Genomic DNA, 24,175 nt, shown 5'->3' on the forward strand with positions numbered 1-24,175 from the left:
CCTAACCTATTAACTGGTTCCGCCCTCCGCCTCCCCCCCCAACCCCCCCCCCTATTTAATATCGAGCGGCTCTTGCCCGCTGCATCCCCTCCCCCTTTAAAATTATAAAACTAACTCCCTCTGGGCCCTAGTATTTATTAACTGAACAGATATCCTAATTTACTATCTATATGACCCGGAGAGGACCATCTTTGACCTAATATACACACAAAAATCTCATGCTACTATGTACAGTATAGCTTGCGGTCTATCATGTAAAGTTAAATGAAAAATGAGAAATACCCTTTCAGTAAAGCAACATCTCGATGGAGATTATATTCAGTTTTATGGCAATATTATTTGTATTCTCTCTCTCCACTCACCTGACCAAGACTATTGAAAATTCTTTAATAACCTTGTTAATAACTGTTTAGTAAGGAGCCATATTGCTACAAGTGAGTTCTCATTCAGGGCTCCCAGATGTATTGTCGACACCTGTATTGTTATGATAAGTATGACTCGCAGATTTGTTGCGTTTATTTGATGTTATTGCCATTTCTCAATAAAAAATTATTAAAAAAAAAAAAAAAAAAAAAAAAGAAATCTATGGCTTCCAAGCCTCCCTCGTGTGGGATGCTCGTATAAAGAGATGTCACATCGCAAGTGGCTAGGATGTAGTGACTCTTCCATTCTATATTCTCAAGTATATTCAGGATTTGAGTTGAGTCCCTCAGATACGAGGGAAGTTTCATTACATGCTGTTGAAGTTGTTTGTCCACATATTCTGATAGGTTACTCGTTAAGGAACCTATCCCTGATATGATTGGTCTTCCTGGTGGTTTTTCAATGGACTTATGTATCTTGGGGAGGTAATAGAAAACGGGAGTGATTGGGTGTTTAATACTCAGGTATTGGTATTCCTTACCATTCAATACTCCGTTTTTCCTTGCCTCCCCCAGAAATCTGTCTAGCTCCTTCTTGTAGCCTTCAACTGGATTATTCCTGAGTTTTTCATAGGTCTTTCTGTCTTGAAGAATCCTATCACATTCTTGATTGTAGTCCGTCTTATCTAAGATTACTAAACCACCTCCTTTGTCCGCTGGTTTGATGACCAGATCGTGATTTTTCTCAAGGGACTTTATGGTTGACAGTTGATCCTTAGTGAGGTTGTGTTTAATCGTTTTAAGTTTATTCTGGCTGATATTTCTAATGTCATTGCAAACCAAGGTATCAAAGGTTTCTATTGCGTTTCCTTTACTCATCACTGGGTAGAATGATGATTTTGGTCTCAAATCAGTATGTTTATATACACTGCTAGTTGCAGCGGAGTTTTCTGGGTTGGAAGTGCCTATTCTTGTGTACTGATGTTCCAATGGAGATTTGATGAAATGCCTCTTCAGCGTTAGTTTTCTTATATACTCTTTGGCGTTTACAAAGGTTTTGAATTTATTTAAACCTTTGGCTGGGGCAAATGAGAGTCCATAATTGAGGACAGAAGATTCTTTATCTGTGAGTGTGACTGTACTTAGATTGTAGATGCCTTCCGGTATGCTGTTCTGTTTTGAGGGGTTCATTGGATATTTGCCTGATAAATCTCTCTTGGTATTTATTTTCCTCCCGCCTCTCTTGCCTCTGTGGGTTTTCTTTTTTCTCTTGACGTCATGAGATCTTCCGGGCAGGAGTTTTTTCTTTTTGAGGATATTCTTTCCGGTTCTTTTGTTGACGTCTGATGTAATCCTAAAAAAGTGTGCCCAGAAGTGGAGGTTGTGTTCTGTTCATTGGGGCGTAGGCTCAATGTTTCATTGCTCCTATCATTTTGTCTCTGTTTATAGCTTTCTTTGGTCACTTGTTTTGGAGTTTCTTGAATTACCCTGTTTTCTGTGTGGGTCGGGTATGTCGTTCTATTATAATTTGTGTTGGTATTATCTCGCCAACTCCCCCTTCTATTTTGATAATGGCCCTGATTTCTAGGTCTACCGTGGTTCCAGGTGTTGTCAACATCTTCCCTTTGGAACCTGTTATTCCACCGGTTATCTTCATCATACGGGGGTACCCCATATCTTCTCATCGGGAAGTGATGCGTGGGGTAATGGGGTTCTCTATAGGAGTAGTTGGGGATAAAATCTCGGTTATGTCTCTCAAAGTAGTCTCTTCCATTGTATCGGGGTCCATAGTAGGTTGTTCTATTATTGGGAGTCCTAAATCCCTGATATCCATCATTGAACCTCCTTTGTCCATATTGATGTTGTATGTTCCTTGGCGTTCTGTTATACTCCTGTCTATAGGCGAACCTGTTGCCTCTTGGTCGTTGGTCTCTCTCGTTCCTATTTGTATAATCCAATTGTTGCCCCCTCTCTCGTGATTCTTGATAGTCTCTCTGATTGGGGTTCATTGGTGGCTTATAGGATTGTTTCCTTCCTCTGTTGTGTACCTCTGTCCACTCGTTGGCTTCACTTTGTTGTTCATTCTCATCTCCATCATCATGTCTTGTCTCATTGCTCATCATGGGTTGTTCTGTGGCATTACTTTCTTCTGCCTCTCTCATGGATTCCAGTTCTTTATTTAATTTCTTTGATTTCTTATTTGTAATGTCCTCCCTCATTTTGGTTACTCTTCTGGTGAGGTTTTCTTTCCTTTCAAGGAAATCTTTAGTTTCTAATAATGATCCATCTGAACTGATTAGGTCATCTTCGTTTTTCTTGATCTCTACGTCCACTTTAGCTAGAATGGATTCCCTGTACTCAATGATAGCCCCATTAACTTCCTAGAGGTGTCTATCAGTATGTTAGACCATTTCTCTATAAATTCAGGGTCTTCTAGTTGGAATGCACAATCTTTCTTGATTAGCAGTCCTTTTGGGATGATGTTATATTCAAGGCACTTCCTAAGAAAAGTGATTTCTGCTTTGTATTTTACCTCTTGAATTAATAATTTCTCCAAATTTCTAAATATGGAGCCATAATCTATTAGTCCCGTGTCTCTATTATCTTTATCTGTAATAGAGTAATTGATTTCCAGGGTTATATCCTGTCTCATGGATTTGGTAATGTCCATGGTTGGTTGACCTCTTAGTGGGGCTTAAATGTGAAATATTAAAGACCCCCGAGTGTGTTAGTAAATCTATGTCCCTAATAAATAGTATAGAGGGCTGCTAGTGAGATTACTAGGGAATAAGAACTTGGAGTAGATGGGTTTCTCACAGCGCCTCTCCTATATCCTACTGGCTCCCCAGAAAGAATAAGACACCTAGTTTGTCTTCAGATTCTCAGAAATGGTGTAGGTATGCTCTAGGGAGCGCCTCGAAGTGGGCAGGGATATAAGAATAACCTTAAACTGATACGTACAATATAATGTAAATTTAATAAAATGTTAAAAAGTTTAATAAAATGTTAAAAAACTTGTGTTAAAATTACTCAACACAACAATGTATCAATTCTCATAAATAAAAATCACAAAAATACATAACAATGTTCATGGATCCATGATTTACAGTACAGATTTAAAACACAAAAAATAAGAAATGAATAAAACCATATAACCGTTATAACACAATGTGCGGTCCTAAATGGTTAAAGTTGTCTGCTAAATGATTAATATGGTTGGCAGTCCAAAAAATGGCGGTCTCAAATGCCGGTCTGGCAATATAAATGAAAATAAAAAATATATAAAAAATATAAGAAATTATAAGAAAAGTTATTATTTGGAATAGTTGAATAAAATAATATATTGTGTCTCCAAATGTAGTGGAGAGAAGGTTGAGTTCCAAGGTGTGGGTAAATGTTCCAAGTCCTTTATGGGTGATCCAACCTTTGGTAGGTATATCCTGTGTGTGGTAAATGTGAAGGTGTTCAAGAAGGGGATAAAAAAATGTGCTAAAAAATGCAACAAAAAATTGGTGTCCTCAAAGAGTAATGCAGTATGAAAAAACGGAAAAAAGTAAAAATTGAGTGAAAAAATGTTATTAAATCACACAAAAATAGATAATAGTGAAGTGTTTGTTAAATCCAAAAAAATGTATATATAGAAGGATTCCCAGTGTACCTGTGGAATACAAAGAAAACAAATAGTGCAATAACGCTAAATAATGAGGCTTACCATCAATAGCCAACGCGTTTCGGCCCTTCCTTGGGCCTTTCTCAAGACTGTATTGTGGTAAGCACTGTTAAGCCTCCTTTTATATTATGGTGTACCAATCCAAATGCGCTATTTTTGCGCCAAAAATATTGTACCTTTGAACCGGAAGTGTTAGTTTCTTATTCAAATTGATATATTCAGATGTGTTTATTCCTGTTTGTTTATTTCTATTAGATTAAAGATAATTCTTTACTAATTGTTTTGTTATTAACCTTGTATGTTGTTTCTTAACCTTGTGTGCTGTTTCAATAATATTAAGTTAGTGAAATATCGTTTGCAGATTGCCGAAACCGGAAGTGTACATTAGATGTTAGTATCACTTCCGGTTTTCGGTATAATACCAGTGTCATGCCTATTCTGTTTATAACTTTGCATCATTGGCAACTTTTCAACATGCCCTAAGGGTTTGAGACACGTTCCCAAAGTTCTACTAACCTTTGTAATCTCAAATCAATAGGGTCTGGTTAGCAGAATCGCCGAAACCGGAAGTGTGCGTTCTGTGTCAGCATCACTTCTGGTACGCGATGTACGGCCAATATTGCTTTAGTTTAGGTGGTTATTTTTTTTCTTTCTCTCTTTTGTTTTTTTTCTTGTTTGTGTATTTTTATGATCACTTGGCCCTGCGTGGCTTAAGAGACAAAGAAAGTGTTGTCTTTTTCTTTTTGTATTTGTGTACACTTCTGGTTATAAATAAATATTTAAAAAAAAAAAAAATGGCCATCATGTTACACCATGAGGATCTATATTTGCTAAAATAGTGATAATTATTAACCATATGGTTATAGTTATGCATAAAAAGCAGTAAGCTTTATGAAAACCAACTTTTAAATACATAGATAAAGCATGCTTATAGTCGATAACATTAGACCAAAGGGAAACCGAGCAACACCTATTTCAGAGGGCACCCCTAGCATATATGAAGGATATGGTGTCATGAAATTAAAATTCTGAGGATCTATGTTCGGTCCCCCAATTGTGGGTCACAATGGTACCGCATAGTAAATTATTAGAATCAGATGAAATTACAGTGTAGCCACAATGAAACAAAGTAACAGGTATTATATACATTGGTTAACCGTTGTCATAATATTCTTGAGAGACAACATTTCAGGCAATATGATATGTTTCCTCCAAACTTATGTTGCTGTTAGTGAGAACTGTCCAGAGAACAAATTAAACATGTGCCTGATGGACAAAACGCCATATAATTACGTCTTCAGAGGGGTAAAATTCCTTCCCTCTGTTACGACAAAATCACAATGTCTGTTGAGGCAAACCTCCAAGGCAAAGGACCAACATTCGTGTATCCAAACAGCTTGACTGAACCTGTAAACTGCCGACTTTGTTTCCAATTGTTGCTGCTTAGTTGCAAACTTGATGGTTCCAAGACAGAGCAGCCCGCTCCGTGTACGTCACTACCGACACGCGTTTCACCCCCCAAGTGACCACTACATCATGGGATTTCCTCAGGGCAAACGGAGAGTGTTATATGTTTAGGATTTACAAGTAAATCCTTTAATATCCGGATTTTTTATGCGCCATATATCCTTTAAGTTTAGTGCATTCCTAAATTTTCTAAATAGTACAGTTGCATACCTTTTTGGAGGTGTCCCCCTTCCCTTATAATACAATCTATCTAATGGATATTGCGCTATAAGATTAAAATCACCTGCTACAATCAATTTAAAATCTATAAATTGTGTCAGGTTTTTTTTTTTTCATTTTATCCCAGAATTTTTTAATTTGATTATTTGGGCCATACACATTGCAAAGTACATACTTTCGCTCCATTATATTTAGCTGTAAAATTATGAATCTCCCTTCAACATCTATCTCAGATATTTCAGATTTTTATGTATCAATATTGCTACACCTCGTTTTCTAGAGTTTCCTGCTGTTGCTATAACTTCGCCTACCCAATCTGTTCTAAGTTTATTCGCTTCATTTTGCTGTATGTATGTTTCCTGCAGCATAGCAATACTACATTTAAGTTTTTTGAGGTGCTTTAAAATAAAAAAATGTAACAGGTGAGGTTATGTCTCTTATGTATCATGATATAAAATTTATATTTTTTATCCATCATCAGAGATATATACTTTTACTCATAGTATGTGCAAGTATAAGCCAATGGGAATAATTAGAGGAAGGAAAAGGAGGGAGAGGAGGAAGAAAAAAAAAAAAAACAACAACAGAGAAAGAGATTAAAATTGAACCATTCACTTGGTATATGTTCCATTAATCCTTGTTGTTCTTTAGTGCTCCTGAACATTTAAATGCATGTACATTTATCATCCTTAATCACTATCTTCTAGAAATTTGTTGGCTTCCTGTTGTGTATTTAATATGTGCCATGTATTATCCTTGAGTACCTTAATCCTAGCAGGATACATTAAAAATGCTTCATATACTTTCTTAATTATTCGAGTACACAAGGGAGCCATTTCCTTTCTGCGATTGGCTGTTTCCACTGAATAATCCTGAAATATCATTATTTTATGTTCCTCCAACATAATAATTTTCTTTTTATGATAGAAATTTAATAAATCAACCTTGTCTTGAAAGATTAATAACTTTGCTATGATTGGTCTAGCTATCTTTGATCCATCTGGTCTTGGTTTTTTCCTGCCATATTCTATGGACTCTCTCTACTATAAGCTGCTGTCTAGGGCCTGGCATTTCTAAAAATAGAGGTAACTTTTCTGTCATGAATTTATTGAAGTCTTTGTATTCAGCTGTCTCTGGTACTCCTATAATTCTAAGGTTGTTCCTTCTGGATCGATATTTAAGATCGTCTATCCTATCCTGGAGTTTTTTTAATGAGGATCTATAAAATCTTGTATCCTTTTCTGCTGTATTCATTCTGTCCTCTATATCTGATATACGTAATTCAGCTGCTTCAATCCTATTATTAAATTAGTGAACTTCATTAGTAAGCGTTATGACATCCTGTCTAAGATGATCAAATTGCGGGCTCATCGCATCATATATAGCTTTAACTAGGGATTGTGTATCTGCATCCATTTTTATCGCCAAATTTTCTTCAATGATACTATCTTGGGATGTGGCGCTTGTTATACTTTTTTTTATCTTTCTTAGGGGGCATCACTGGAGATTTGATTTTAACAGTGTGCACAAATTTCTCCATATGTGGAGTATGAAAGTGAGAGAACAAAAAGAAAAAGAGAAAAAGAAATGAGAAAAAAACAGGGAATGATACTGAGAAAAATCCGAAAAGAGAGAAGAAAAGCAAAACCCACCACGAAAAGAAAAAATAATAAAAAAAGACAGTGATTGAATCAACTATCAGCCCCTATGGGGAGTAGTGATACTCTTATTACGCCCACTATGGGTAGTCCAACCTGTGCTCCTATGTGAAAAGAAAGTTCAGTGAATATCACAAGGTGATCAATTATTATAGTGTAGTGTTTTATTATATCGCTTATTTTAAGCAAAAAAAGTGTATAAATGGAGAAATTAAAACATGCACAACCCCCCAACTTTACTCTTTCAACTACTGAATGCACTCTTCCATTACATATACCAGGTTCTAAAAAAAAATATCAAATTGATACCTATCATACAACCAATATGTATATAGCCCTGCGTATTTACTGATCTTACTACCTATGTTAAATTCAGTATTTTCAGTTTTTTCAACCCTTAACACCTGCTACGTAGTGCAAACTTAAAGGGCCATTATACATTCATTTTTTCTTTGCATAAATGTTTTGTAGATGATCTATTTATATAGCCCATAACGTTTTTTTTTTTGTTTTTTTTAAATGTATAGTTTTGCTTATTTTTAAATAACATTGCTCTGATTTTCAGACTCCTAACCAGGCCCCAAAGTTTTATGAGAATACCGGCAGCTACCTTCTCCAGCTTACTCCTGTTTGTGTAAAGGGTCTTTTCATATGCAAAGGAAGGGGGAGGGGGGGAGTGTCTTATTTCCCACTTGCAGTGGGCTTTCCTGCTACCTTTTCAACAGAGCTAAACTGAGAGCGTCTAAGTAAGTTTTTAAACAGTTTTATACTGGATTTTTATATCAGTATCTGTGCATCTTATTCTTTATAGTAGTATCTATTACATGCAGTTATATGAAAATGAGTGTATACTATCCCTTTAAGTATACACATCAACAATAGTGTTTCTATTCGTAAATAAGTGAGTATATAATCAATACAGTTCCCGAACTATTTAGATAAACAGCCCTTAATACCTGTACAAATAGTTAGGATACCATTACTCCTTATAACTTTTAACTTAACTTAAATCAGTCCCCAATTTTATAGAAGAGTTTCTTCTTAGGATGTAAATTTCTCAGATCCCTTTTCTTCCCTCTTAACCTTAAATAACCCTTGGTTTTGTTACCTAGATAAACACCCTTCTTGGATGGGATTTATAGAAGCTTTCCTTGCTCTGACCTAGAAACTTCTAAGTGGTACCTATCTTTACCTGCTTACTGAACAATTATCCTATGGCAGTGCAATATCTATGATAACTTAAGTCCTCTAATTTAGTGCATATCATACAACCAGTATAAATATAACCCCTTAATATATGTTGAACTTATTGCCTATATCAGCTCACAACCTATTTGGGTAAGCAACCCTTATCACTTCTAAAGGCAATAAGACTTATCCATATGTATATCTCAGATGTCAGGCAAGCATATACATATAGCTCTTATATATGACTTGAGCAATATAGACAAATGTTATTGCCCCCCACATGGAGTTAATCCACTTTTACTAAATAAACAAAAGGAAAGAATGATAGATCAGCTTTAAGATACCACCCAGATTACTAACGTCTGAATGTCTAGTCATTATGGCTTTTAGCTTAACTTAAAACAGGTCTAAATTGTATACAAGGATATCTTCAAGGGGCGTAATATCCAAAATTATGCAACAAATATATTTATATAGTACCTTTATGTATGTTAATCTTATTGCCTATCTCAAATTCAATATTTTGAACACCAACAATAAAATCTTATTGCCTCTCTCAGGTTCAATATTTTGCTTATCACCATATCAATATATGACCAATGCAAAATGTCAGGTAGGCATATGCATATAGTTCTTATATAGGACTTAAACAATATAAACAAATTTTTCTGTCCCACTCAAGGAATTATCCACTTTTCCTAGATGTGGAGGAGAGAGAAGGACAAATGGTAAATCAGCTTTGAGATGTCTCTCAGATTAATAAAGTCTGTATGACTATTTAGCTTCACTTAGAACAGTTCCCAATTGTGAACCAAGGTATCTTCTAAGAATGTGATATCCACGGGTTTGCTTCACTGGGTACACTCTAGCCCAGAGGGGGGACTTATATGACTTTTCCTCACTTTAGCTTTAAGTAGCTACATATTTAATCTCTTTGCATACATAATGTACGGTTATCACATAACCATTCCCTGTTTATAGTGGCTTATATATACTTCACCCACCCTCTGGGTTACCCAGACTCTGTTAACCCTATTTATTCTACCATCCTAGTCACTGCAACAACCACCTTTAGGTGCTGATAAAGGAGATCCTACTGCCTGGTTTGCTTCACTGCTAGCTCTGTGAGGGACTTATCCTTATATTTATAAGACCTTTCAACCATATGCTATAACCTATATTAGCAATGTGTCCATTTGATTCCCAATAATTTCTAAGTTCTGTAGCTAACAGATAGTCATATAGTTCTTCACCCTCCCAACAAAGTTTACCAGACTTATTATAACCAGTACGTTTCAATGATGCACTTTCAATTTAATAAAGTCTGTATGACTATTTAGCTTCACTTAAAACGGCTCCCAATTGTGAACCAAGATATCTTCTAGGGGTATAATATCCAAGAGTTCTAGCTTCCCTAGATATACTCCAGTCCAGAGGGGGGACTTATATGACTTATCCTCACTTTAGCCTTAAATAACTACGTACTTTGTCTCTTTGCAAACATAATGTACAGTTATCACATCACCATCACTATTTAACCATTCGCTGTTTATAAAGGGTTATATATACTTCACCCACCTTCTGGGTTACCCAGACTCTGTTAACCCTATTTATAATACCGTCCTAGTCACTACAACGACCACTTTTAGAAGCTGATAATGGAGATCCTACTGCCTGGTTTGCTTCACTGGTAGCTCTGTGAGGGACTTGTCCTTCTATTTATAAGTCCTTTCAACCATGAGCTATGTCCTGGATTAGCAATATATCCATTTAATTCCCAATTTCTGAGATCTGTAGCTAGCAGACAGAAATATATTTATTCACCCTCCCAACAAAGTTTACCAGACTTATTATAACCAGTATGTTTCTCAAGGATGCACTATGAATTAACAAATTCTATTTAAAACATATACCAAGTTTGCGTCTATGGCCACTAGACAAAATGGCCTATACAAAGGGTTACCGGTCCAAGCAACGATGCTCCTTGCTTGTGAGACATCTGTGCCGTCCTATTCCACGGCTGTTCTCAGGCCAGGCACACCCACCAAGAGACTGCGACGTTGTTGATGACCAAAGGTGTGTGCGTGCAGAAAGGGTTGATCTCCTTCTTCCAGCTTGATGATTGGCCCCCTTTTGCCTGCACTGCAGAGAACGCTGATTCCAGACTACTGGTACCATGCTGCTGCAGTTCGTGCAGCTCAGTCAGCGTTCACGGCTGCACTCCTCACACGTGCGTCAGATCAGCTGACTCTGGAACTGGAAGCCCTCCCGGAGAGCGCTATATGTATTATGTAACAATATAGCAATGTGGGAATTAATAATAATGAAAAGTGACCAACAGGTAAAATAAAATAACATAGAGGAATTGGTTATTTTGAGTACATTCGCTACCTGCTAATTACATCTTATCTGGCTAGTCCCTGTCACCAGAATTATGTACTCAGAATGACCAATTCCTCTAATACTGATGAATTTTCCCTTAGTGCTTTCTATTAAATGTGACTATTCCTACAACTAACCCTTTTTCCCTTAAGTATTTGACTGTAAATTTGTTATTACAAATAGTCAAATAAGATCCATATTTGCATAGTGTTTGTTGTTAACGCATACTAATATTCTCATTGGCTAACGCACTGTATATAAGTGTTCACTTAGCGAATACCTGTAGATCTCTGATGAAGGTCTTGAAAAAGGCCTGACACCAGGCCGAAATGCGTCAACAGAATTGAGTACGCTTATTTCCAATATATGAACCTAACAGTTGATATATTTTACATTACTGTTTTTCTTTTTTTAGTGGGGGATACATTGTTTGTATATTTTAATTGTATGTTTGTAACATGGATCCATGCATGCTTTGAAATAAAGTGTAATTTTATTTTATTTTGCATTTTAAAGTTATATTGACTACAGTCCAATTGTTCAGACCCTGCCTTTTTTGGCGCTTTGGTTTTCAAACTTTATCTGACCTGTTTTTCTTTTTTTCACAGATTTTTTTCATATTTAGATATTATTGTCCTTAGCACGTATATATATTTTCATCATACCCCAACCACAGGAGTAACACAAGGAATTATTGGATTGAACACTTGTATTTTGTGCAACACTATTTCCAACTACCACTATGGAACACTACAATTAAATTTATTATAATATTCTACCATTTTTTTCCAGGATATTTTTTCACATTTTTTCCACATTTTTTCATATTTTTTTATTACTTTTGGACACTTTTTTGATCATGACCAACTATCAGGTTCCTTGGTTATTTGAATCACAACTGCAGAGTCTAAATAAATTATATTTGTTTCACAACTGAAGTACAGGCTATTATATCAGCATAGACTGTTTTATTCAGAGTGATTTTTATAAGTAATGGCAGTAAGTCTTTATATGGTTATATAATATCGTTATACCATATAAATATTTAGAGGCTGAAAATAAGTATTATTATTAATAACAACTTTTGACAATAATTGTGCTCAAACCCAAATGTGAGAGATAGTGTTCATTGTAATAATCACTGAGGCATGAGAGATGTGAGACACACAGACTGCAGCTGCTGACAGGGGCGTGACCTGCTGCGAGACACAGCACACAGAGTAAGGCTTGCAGCGTGGAAAACTGAACACAGACTAGTGATTGTAAATGGAGCTGTGAGACACGCTGAGTTGTAAGGAGCTGTATGGCACGCTGAGATGTATGAGGCTGTGTGACGTCACATAAAGTCCGTTACTGTCCGGTATGAGAATGTATTCAAAGGAAGTTCATAGAATTAAATAAAACATTCGTTGCAATCAAAGTAATTTCTGAGAGACAAAGTCAGTTTACAAAAGTTCAAAAAGGAAACATGAAATTTGTAATTAGCCGTTACCTAAGGCATCCAAGGTAAATTAGATTTGATACTAATACCGTAGTAGTAGTTGGTAGAATCCTCCTGTTGGAAATTAGATAGCAATTCCTGTAGAGATGAGGAGTTGAATAACTTAATACTTCTTGGAATAGCAATCTTCAGGATGAATGAGACTAGTTGTTATTAGTCCCTTTGTGACCAAACTGCAGCTGGTATTTGTAAATCCAAATGTTAAAGTAGTAGAAGTAAAACTTCTTTTGATAAGTATATAGCTTATAAGAAAGGGAGCACTGGTTTCAGCAAACAATACTCAACAACTAAGCACTTGTTTGGGGCGGGGTGATGCCTTAAGTACAGGTGAGGAAGGTAAGTTGAGGCAAAAAGTAAAAGCAGGACTGGAATCCTTACAGATCCCCCCCCTCAAGCAAGCCGACCACGGGTTGGAATTTAGGTCTGTTTGGATATCTTCTATGAAAACGAGCAATAAGCTTTGGAGCATTAATGTGTGCATGAGGTTCCCAAGTATCATCCTCTGGGGCGAACCCTTTCCATCGGACCAGATACTGTAATTCCCCATTATAAAATCTTGAGTCCAAAAGATCATAAACTTCATAGACATCTGTGCCCAATTGAAGAGGAGAAGGGGGTAGAAGAGGTACATCAGGCTTATCTCCCAAGTAGGGTTTCAATAATGATACATGGAAAGTTGGGTGGATGGGTTAAGAATCAGGTAGATCAAGCCTGACGGCATTTTCATTGATGATGTGTAGAATTCTGAATGGGCCAAGGAACAACCCAGCCAATTTTTTACTTGGTAAGTGCATTTTAATGTTTTTGGAAGATAACCAAACATAGTCCCCTATAGAATATTTCGGAGAAGCTCTACGACGTAAATCATAAAATTTCTTCTGAGACGCCTGAGCTTGTTTGATGTTATCTCGTAAATGTAGGAAATTTTCAGCTATGTTTTGTGTTAGCACATCAACAGATGGTGAGTCATGTGTAGAAGTCGTTTGGATAGTGAATCTTGGATTAAAACCATAGTTGGCGAAAAAGGGAGAGTAATTTGTAGTGCTGTTAATGGTATTGTTATAGGCAAATTCAGCCATGGAGAGAAAGGAAGTCCATTTATTTTGATGATATGAGCAATAGCATCGTAGATATTGCTCAAGCCACTGATTGAGTCTCTCAGTTTGGCCATTAGTCTGAGGGTGGAAGGCTGTGCTTAACCTTTGATCGATTTGGAGTGCTTTAGTGAGTGCTTTCCAGAAGCGTGAGGTGAATTGGGTTCCTCTATCAGTAGTTAAAATGGATGGTAACCCATGGTATCGTACAATGTGGTTTAGAAATAAATATGCTGTTTCAATGGAAGTGGGTAACTTATGAAAAGGAATAAAATGTGCCATTTTAGTAAAATGATCGGTAACAACTAAAATGGTGGTTTGTCCAGAACTAGGTGGTAGATCAACTATAAAATCCATTCCCAAATGAGACCAAGGAGATTCCGGTACTTCCAAAGGAATTAAATAGCCATAGGGAGGTCTCCTTTCTGGTTTTGATACTGTACAGGTTGTACAATGTTGTATATATTCCTTTATACTGGTTTTCATCGATGGCCACCAGTAACTTCTGGAGATGAGCTCATGTGTACGTTTGATTCCTGGATGACCAATTAGTGGAGGGTCATGATGATCTTTGATTATTTTCTGTCTGAAACGTTCTGGAATGTAAAGTTTAGAACCATGGAAGTAAAAACCATCCTGGAGGGTTAGTCTATCTAGTAGGGTTTGGTCTTCTGAAGAAAGATCAGATTGATATTCCTTATCCTGTTGAGATAGGATAGCAAGGAATCGAGTAGGGGGAAGAATGCTAGTAGGAGAGTCTTCCTGTATAGGTCTTGGATCTCGTCGAGAGAGTGCATCTGCCTTCCCATTTTTTGAACCCGGCCTGTACATGATTTGGAAATTGAAACGACTAAAGTAGAGACTCCATCTCACTTGACGTCCAGATAAAGTTTTATTATTTTGTAGATATTCCAAATTCCGGTGATCCGTATAAATCACTATAGGTAGGGAGGTACCTTCAAGGAGATGTCTCCAGAATTCGAAGGCTCTTTTAATGGCTAGAAGTTCCTTGTCCCCAATGGAATAATTGATCTCTGCTGGAGTCATAATCTTTGAATAGAACCCAACTGGGTGTAGTGGTTCTGTAGGAGACTGTCTTTGGGAGAGGACAGCGCCAAGAGCATAATCTGAAGAATCCACCTCTAGGGTATATTGAAGGTTTGGATCAGGATATTTCAGAATGGGGGCAGATGAAAAGGAATTCTTTAGGAAGTTGAACGCATCATCCTGTTCTTTAGTCCACTGGAAAGAACAATTAGCACTAGTTAATTTAGTCAGAGGTTTTGCAATTTTAGAAAAATTGCGAATGAACTTTCTGTAATAGTTACTGAAACCAAGAAACTTTTGTAGTTCTTTCCGTGTTGAAGGTGTGGGCCATGATTTTACTGCTTCCACTTTGTTATCTTGCATTTGAATCCCATTTGGGCTGATGGAGTAACCCAGGAACTCTATTTTGTTGGTGTGGAAAATACATTTTTCCAATTTGGCGTATAGCCGATGGACTTGGAGTCTTGCTAAAACCCAACTAACATGTTTGATATGTTCTTCTAGATTTGTGGAATAGATTAAAATGTCATCTAGGTAGACAACAACACATGTGTCAAGGAGATCATGGAAAATGTCATTAATAAAGAACTGGAAAGTTGCGGGTGCGTTAGTTAAGCCGAAAGGCATAACTAGATATTCAAACAACCCATACCTAGTTCTAAAAGCGGTAAGCCACTCATCCCCCTCACGGATACGCACTAAATTGTACGCCCCTCTCAAATCTAATTTAGTAAAAATCTGAGCATGCCTGAGTCTTTCTATGAGTTCAGGAATGAGGGGGAGAGGGTATCGTTTTTTTATGGTTATTTTGTTCAATTGTCTGAAGTCAATGATAGGCCGAAGAGATTGGTCTTTGTTCCGCACAAAGAACATTCCTGCACCAGCAGGAGAAACTGAAGGACGGATAAACCCTTTCTTTAGATTTTCATCTAGGTAAGTTTTTAGATGATCCAGTTCCGGTTGACAAAGTGGGTATAAATGTCCAATAGGTGGCGTTGTTCCAGGTTTCAGTTCAATAGGGCAGTCGTAGATTCTGTGTGGGGGAAGGGTATCTGCTTCCTTCTTACTGAAGACTTCAGAGAACTGCTTGTACATTTCTGGTATCAGAGTTTCTGATGTGGAGGATAAACTGTGAAAAGAAATTCTATGGCAAGTCTGTTGACAGAAATCAGAATTTAGTTGAACTTTTAAGGATTTCCAATTAATATCAGGTTCGTGTAGCTGTAACCAAGCTAGCCCAAGTACTATTGGGAATAATGGAGAAGTGATTACATCAAAAGTGAGATGTTCATGATGTGTTTTTAATGTAGTGACAGAGAGCGGGATGGTGTGATGTGTAATTGGCCCTGATGATATCTCAGAGCCATCAACCACACGAAGGAAAATAGGAGACAACTTTTTTATCAATGGTATTTTATTTTTAGAAACCAGAGAACTGTCAATGTAGTTTCCTTGTGCTCCTGTATCCAAGATGGCTGGAATGGTCAGTTGTTTATTTGCCCACTGTAGAGAAAGAAGTAAAGAACAATGAAGAGGGTTGTTATGCTTTGACTGGAGAGAAAGATTGGTATGGTACTTACTCTTCTTGTTCTGTGGCAAAGATGGGCAATCCTTTAAGGTATGAGATGAGGATGCGCAATACATGCAGAGGCCTCTAGTCTTCCTTCTGATACGTTCTTCAGGAGTTAGAGGTCCTCTGAAAAAACTTATATCCATTGCTTCAGCACCAGTTGAACCAGTATGAGGACTATTAGAAGTGGAATGGTTAAAACCCTTATCCTTCTTATGAACAATTTCAGGGTATTGACGTTCAAATCTTCTTTCACGTAATCTCCTATCAATTTGCCTGCTGAGCTTCATAAGGCCTTCCAATGTATCAGGTAACTCAGTTCGGGCTAATTCATCTTTTACTGCGTCAGAGAGTCCAAGCCTGAACTGGTTTTTTAAAGCAATGGCGTTCCACTGAGAGTCAATAGAATATTGCTTGAATTCTGTTATGTAACATTCAACAGGTTTGTTACCTTGTTTTAAGTTCCTCATCTTTTTCTCAGAAGTATACTGTAGGTTAGAATCATAGTATAATTCATCCATGATATCCAGAAAAGATGAAAAAGATGAAAGAACAGCATTATTTGTCTCAAAGAGAGTGTCTGCCCATATGCGAGGTTCACCTCTTAAATAGCTTATCATTGTAAGGACTTTAACCCTATCATTTGGGTATGTTTTAGGTTTAAGGGTGAAATTAAGCAGACAAGCATTTTTGAATTGACGGTATAAATTCCTATCTCCGTTGAAAAAATCTGGAGGTGCAATAAATGGTTCTGACAGATTGTCAGGAAGGCTCTGTTTAATAGAGACAGTGTCTTTTATTACTTTTCTTAAAGTTTCATTTTCTAATTGTAACTCTCTAAAGGCTTGACTAAGTTGGTCAACTCTTTGTGTTAAATTATAAACAATTTGAGGAAGCTCTGCTGGATCCATATTTTATGGCTTAGTTGTTATATCAGGTTCCTTGGTTATTTGAATCACAACTGCAGAGTCTAAATAAATTATATTTGTTTCACAACTGAAGTACAGGCTATTATATCAGCATAGACTGTTTTATTCAGAGTGATTTTTATAAGTAATGGCAGTAAGTCTTTATATGGTTATATAATATCGTTATACCATATAAATATTTAGAGGCTGAAAATAAGTATTATTATTAATAACAACTTTTGACAATAATTGTGCTCAAACCCAAATGTGAGAGATAGTGTTCATTGTAATAATCACTGAGGCATGAGAGATGTGAGACACACAGACTGCAGCTGCTGACAGGGGCGTGACCTGCTGCGAGACACAGCACACAGAGTAAGGCTTGCAGCGTGGAAAACTGAACACAGACTAGTGATTGTAAATGGAGCTGTGAGACACGCTGAGTTGTAAGGAGCTGTATGGCACGCTGAGATGTATGAGGCTTTGTGACGTCACATAAAGTCCGTTACTGTCCGGTATGAGAATGTATTCAAAGGAAGTTCATAGAATTAAATAAAACATTCGTTGCAATCAAAGTAATTTCTGAGAGACAAAGTCAGTTTACAAAAGTTCAAAAAGGAAACATGAAATTTGTAATTAGCCGTTACCTAAGGCATCCAAGGTAAATTAGATTTGATACTAATACCGTAGTAGTAGTTGGTAGAATCCTCCTGTTGGAAATTAGATAGCAATTCCTGTAGAGATGAGGAGTTGAATAACTTAATACTTCTTGGAATAGCAATCTTCAGGATGAATGAGACTAGTTGTTATTAGTCCCTTTGTGACCAAACTGCAGCTGGTATTTGTAAATCCAAATGTTAAAGTAGTAGAAGTAAAACTTCTTTTGATAAGTATATAGCTTATAAGAAAGGGAGCACTGGTTTCAGCAAACAATACTCAACAACTAAGCACTTGTTTGGGGCGGGGTGATGCCTTAAGTACAGGTGAGGAAGGTAAGTTGAGGCAAAAAGTAAAAGCAGGACTGGAATCCTTACACCAACATATGTATTTTTCATTGGATTTTGACTTTTTTTACACTGTATTTTCACTAGTTTGGATGGACATAATTTGACATCAGGATTATATATTACCATAGACTGTCCATTACTATATCCACCTACTGGTTCATATATCTACATTGTGTTCTGACCGAAGTATTGTTTTTCCTATTGTATCACATGGATCCATGTAATTAATGTTTGAATTGTATTTTTATTTTATCATTGTATTTCCTATGCATTTTTAAGTATTTTTAAATATTAAAGCGCTTATTTTTATCCATACTATCTACCTCAGCCTTTGTTGGCGCTCCCCTCTTTTATACATCTATTACCTCTGTTTTGGGGTTTACTGACTAGGGAACCCTTTGAGGAGAGCTAGAGGCACTTTCTTTTTGCGCATGGTATACTCCTTATATACACACGATCTCTGATGAAGCGCATCTGAGCATGCACAAAACGCATCAGGTCGTTTGCACCTGTCCTGTTCACTGAAATGTGCCTTACCTGTAAAGCTTGAATAAACCACTTTTGGTTATCGATTCTGGGAGTCCTTGTTTCTGTTTGTCGTTTTATATATATAAACTTTTGAGCCCTTCCCATTCAAATACCTTAAAACATGCAATATATTTTTTATTATTTGTTATGTGTTTTAATGTGTTCTTCGCACGCACACACACACCTATATATATATATATATATATATATATATATATATATATATATATATATATATATATATATATATATATATATATATATATATATATATATATGTGTGTGTGTATATACTTAAACATCTTACTTTACCTAAAAAGAGAAGTTTACTCTTCAGATGGCAGCAGACTGAGGCCTTATATAAACATAAGATGCCAAGACGTTATTATTATCAGTTATTTGTAGAGCACCAGCAGATTCTGCAGCACTGTAAACATAGCTATGATATGCAAGGGAGCATTTATAGGAGATAAATGAGTAGAGGGCCCTGCCAAGAGTTGCAATTTTGTAAATCACCTCTCATAAAGGTGATCTACAGAACAGCTTGGCTAGTAGGCTGGTTCAAGGGGACAACAAAAGGAGGAGAGGAACTGAGGTAAGAGACAGTTAGCATATATTATTTGTATTCCTGAATAGTTGAGTCTTTAAAGGGACACTCAAGTCAAAATTAAACTTTCATTATTCAGATAGAGCAACCAATTTTAAACAACTTTCTAAGGAGCACCTGAAACTTTGAAAAGCAGACAGTTTCACAAGATAGGGGCCATTGTGGAAAAGTCCTGTAGACGGGAATGTGAGGAGATAACATTAGAAAGGGAAAGCAGGAGGTCATGAGCAGAGTGAAGGGGACGGGAGGAAGAGTATCTGGAGAATGTCAGTCAGGATTTTGTGTTTAATTCTGAAGGCTAGAGAAAGCCAGTAAAGGGACTGGCAGAGACGTGCAGCAGATGAAGAGCTACGTGTAAGGAAGATCAGCCTGGCAGAGGCATTCATTATGGATTGTAAATGACAGAGGGCAGCTAGGGAGACCTGAGAGGATAGAGTAGCAATAGTCAAGGTGGGAAATGATGAGAGAGTGGATTAAAATCTTAGTCTTGTCTCAGGAAGTGGCAAATTTTGGAGATGTTTTTAAGGCGGAGAGAGGAGTAATCTTAATTATTGCTGTCTCTGTGGAGTTTTGGGGGCAAATCCAGATTGCAGTGAATCAAGGAGGGAGTTTAATGTAAGGAAATGTGATAAACGTGCATATACTAGCCTTTCCAGAAGTTTTTAGTTAAGGGGGAGTAGGGAAATACGGCGGTGGTTGGATTGAAAGAAGGTTTTTTGGGGGATAGGTATGACTAGTGCATGTTTAAGAGATGAGGGAAATATACCAGTGCTGAGGAAGAGTTTAAAAAATGTGTGAGGATTGGAGTAAGAGTAGGACAGAAGGAGAGGAGTAGTTGTGAGGGAATGGGATCAAAGAGACAGGTAATAAAGTGAAAGGAAGATATAAGTGCAGAAACTTCTTCCTCAGTAACAGGGGCAAAAGAGCTAAATGTGTGGCTGTGTGGGTTTTGGATGATAGTAAACAGTTGAGGGGGTTGGAGACTACTAGTATGTTGAGAGATAATTTTGTTTCTGATGGAATCAATTTTGTTGTGGAAGTGGCTGACATAATCTTGAGCTAAGAGAGAAGTGGTTGTAGTAGGTGGGGGTGGAGAAGGTTATTGAAAGAGGAGAACAGACATTTTGAGTTTCAAGACAGAGTAGAGATAAGAGTAGAGAAGTAATCCTGCTTAGAGAGGTGAAGTGCAGAGTAGTAGGAGTTCAGGATAACCTCGTAGTGAAGAAAATCAGCTGAGCACCAAGATCTTCTCCAATCTCGCTCAGCAGTGCAGGAACATCTGCATAGGTAGTGGGTCAGAGGAGTATGCCAGGGCTGAGGATAAGTGTATGACTTCCAAGCTATAGTGTGAGGGGCCACACTGTCAAGGTGGAGTTGTAGTGACAGATATATTGGTCAAAGCAGGAAAAAGAGGAGATGGAAGAGAACAGAGGTTTGAAAACATTTTTGAGATTTTGCTGATTTAGGGACTTAATGCTTTTGTTCAGTTTGAAATGTGGGTTGGATGGAGGAAGGGTAGTAGGACGTGCTGTGGTGTTGCAAGTGAGGCGATGAATATCAGAAAGAGGAAAAGGGGAAATTGTGAAGATTGAGAGTGTGCATCAATAGCTGAAAAGATTGAGGGAGTGTCCCTCTTTGTGAGTGCGAGAGTTGGCAGACCATAAGAGCAAATGATCTGGAGAAGTTTTTTGAGGCAGAGGCAGTGGGATTGTTAACAGGAAGGAGAGAAAATAAGGTAGCCACGTAGCAAAATAATGAAGAAATTGCATTGAGTACATTTGTAATATTGTGTTTTATGTATCTCATTGTTTCCTTATACAAGTGCTGCTGTAATAGTGTGTCTTATGTGTTTAATTGGTTCCCACTTTTGTAAAAATGCTCAATATCTTCATATTCCTTTTTGCTACCTCTTGTCTCTATAACAAACTACATTATTCAATTACGCCTTCTCCTTCTCCACCTGCACTGTTCATTAGCCCATCTCTCTTAAACTCATCTTACTTTTGTACCCATGAACTTTACCTATTCCTAAACACTCTCTCTCTCCCCCTGCACATCGTCTCATTACTGCAAATCTGAATCTCATCTCATGTCAATTTCCCTCTTGCTTATACTAGCTGCTGGTGACATCTCCCCTAATCCTGGTCCCCAACAACTTCCTAGCCGTGCACAACTATGTGTACCGTTCCATTGACTCAGAAAACAAAACTCTGGTAACCTTACTCACATTCCTCTTGCATCTAAAGCCACTACCCCTTTCACTTGTGCACTCTGAAACTCTCGATCTGTTTGCAACAAGCTCACTTCTATACATGACCTTTTTATCTCCAGCTCCCTCAACCTTCTGGCCTTAACAGAAACCTGGCTCTCTCCCCTAGACACAGCATCCACTGCTGCTCTGTCACATGGGGGTCTCCACTTCAGCCACACTCCTAGGTCTGGTAATAGACAACGAGGTGGTGTAGGTATGTTATTTTCCTCTCGTCGCACCTTTCAACAAATACATCACATCTCTTCCCTCACATTTTCCTAATTTGAAACCCACATGATTCGCTTATTCTCTCCCCTCTCTATATGTATTCCAGTCATATACCGACCCCCTGGCTCCTCAACTCAATTTCTAAATCACTTGGCTGCCTGACTACCTTATTTCCTTTCCTCAGACACCCCTCCCCTCATTCTTGGCAACTTCAACATCCCTCTTGACAATCCCACTGCCTCCTCTGAAAAACATCTTCTGCAACTCACTTCCTCTTTCGGTTTGTCACAATGAACTAACTCTTAAACTCACAAAAACGGTCACTCCCTTGACCTGATCTTTAGCTATTGATGCACTATCACAAACTCCCCTTTTCCTATTTTTGACCACCATCTCCTCACTTGCAACATATCATCCCTCCCTACAACTCTCTCTCTCTCTCTCTCTACTCCTCACACCAAACTTCACATAAGCATTATGTCATAAGATCAGCAACAGCTTGCTAATTCCCTTTTCCTGCCCTGACCAATCTATCTGCCACTATAATTCCACCCTTACATCCTTCCTTGACAATCTGGCCCCTCTTACCATAGCTCGGAAATCACACACTCATCCTCTGCCCTGGCATACTCCTCTAACACGGTACCTACGCAGATGTTCCCGTACTGCTGAGCGGCACTGAAGAAAATCTCGGAGTTCAGCTGATTTTCTTCATTACAAATTCGTCTTGAACTCCTACTATTTTGCCCTTAATCTCTATAAGCAACATTACTTCTCTACTCTTATCTCTACTCTTTCTTCAAACCCACAACATCTGTTCTCCACTTTCAATACTCTTCTCCCCCCACCCCCACCTCCTAATACAACTTCTCTGTCAGCTCAAGACTTTGCCAGCCACTTCAATAACAAAATCGACTCCATCAGAAACGAAATCAGCTCTCAACATACTTCCATTCTCTCACCTCCTCAAATGCTCGCAATCAACCACAACCCACATAGCCATAAATTTATCTCTTTCTCCCCTGTTACTGAGGAAGAAGTTTCTGCACTTATACTACGCTCTCACCACACTACCTGTCCCCTTGACCCTATCCCCTCACAGCTACTCCCCTCCCTCTCTTCCACCCTTAACTTGGGCCTATACTCACACACATTTTCAACCTCTCCCTCAGCACCGGTATAATTCCCTGATCTCTGAAACTTGCACTGGTCACACCTATCCTCAAAAAACCTTCTCTTGATCCAACCTCCCCATGCAACTACTGCCCTATTTCCCTGCTCCCTCTTGCCTCAAAGCTTCTCGAAAAGCTGGTATATGCATGCCTATCCCATTTCCTTACATTAAACTCCCTCCTTGACCCACTGCAATCTGGATTTCGTCCCCATCAATCTACAGAGACAGCAATCGTTAAGGTTACCAACGACCTACTTACAGCAAAATCTAAAGGCCACTTCTCTCTGCTTATCCTCCTTGATCTGTCCGCAGCCTTTGATACTGTTGACCACCCTCCTTTGCTCCAAACCCTCCAATCCTTCTGTACTTGTGACACAGCCCTCTTGTGGTTCTCATCCTACCTGTCAAACCGTACCTTCACAGTCCTTCTTTGGGACCTCCTCTGCCCCGTCACCACTTCTTATCGGGGATATGAAAAGAAAAAAAAAGAAGCGCACACAAAGTACGATTCAAGTAAAGATTTTTAATAAATGAGTGCACACGCAACACACACTGTTGCACTTACTAGATGTAAATAAAAACAGGCAATTGAGACAGATGTTGTTATGATTACCATCGAATCGTGCCAACAACCAGACTAGGAGGGTTAAGTACCGAACATCGGCTTCAAAATCTGTTTGGCATCCGGACTGCCTACTACAGATAACAAAGAACCGGGTACACAGAGGTATCAGATGTCTGTATAATGTATACTCCTCGACGCGTTTCCCCTGATTTGCGGTCGGGCTTTTTCAAAAGGTGAGAATAATTTTGAAAGTTGCGCCTTTTCAGCTTTTTAAATGTCCAGATTCACATACGCCCATGATGACACGGTATGGGGCATAAATCTAGCTTACACGTTCATGGGGGGAATTGGTGTTGAACAAAGTTACTGCTCGACAATGCATGAGTACTTAAGAACATTGTAATGCATTGTAACAAACAAACTGATATTTGGTTATGAAAAGACCTAAAAAGAAATAGAACATTTTCACTGAAATACACATTAAAAATTTCATAATATTACTACATTATATCTCATTAACTTGCATACTGAAATGATTAAAAAACCTATACCTAGGATCCTAATAATATATATATAAAACATTAGTAAAACCTTATTCTAAAAAACTTAAAAATATGTGTGATGTAAATGAAAATGTACGCTCAATTGTAATTTGTTTTCTAAAACGTGCCCAACATCTCTATACAAATTGATGTTACATAAATGTAAACATATGAAACTTATTTAAATGAATGAGCACTTAACATGGT

This window comes from Bombina bombina, chromosome 3 (genome assembly GCF_027579735.1).
Source record: "Bombina bombina isolate aBomBom1 chromosome 3, aBomBom1.pri, whole genome shotgun sequence".
In the NCBI taxonomy this organism is placed as follows: domain Eukaryota; kingdom Metazoa; phylum Chordata; class Amphibia; order Anura; family Bombinatoridae; genus Bombina; species Bombina bombina.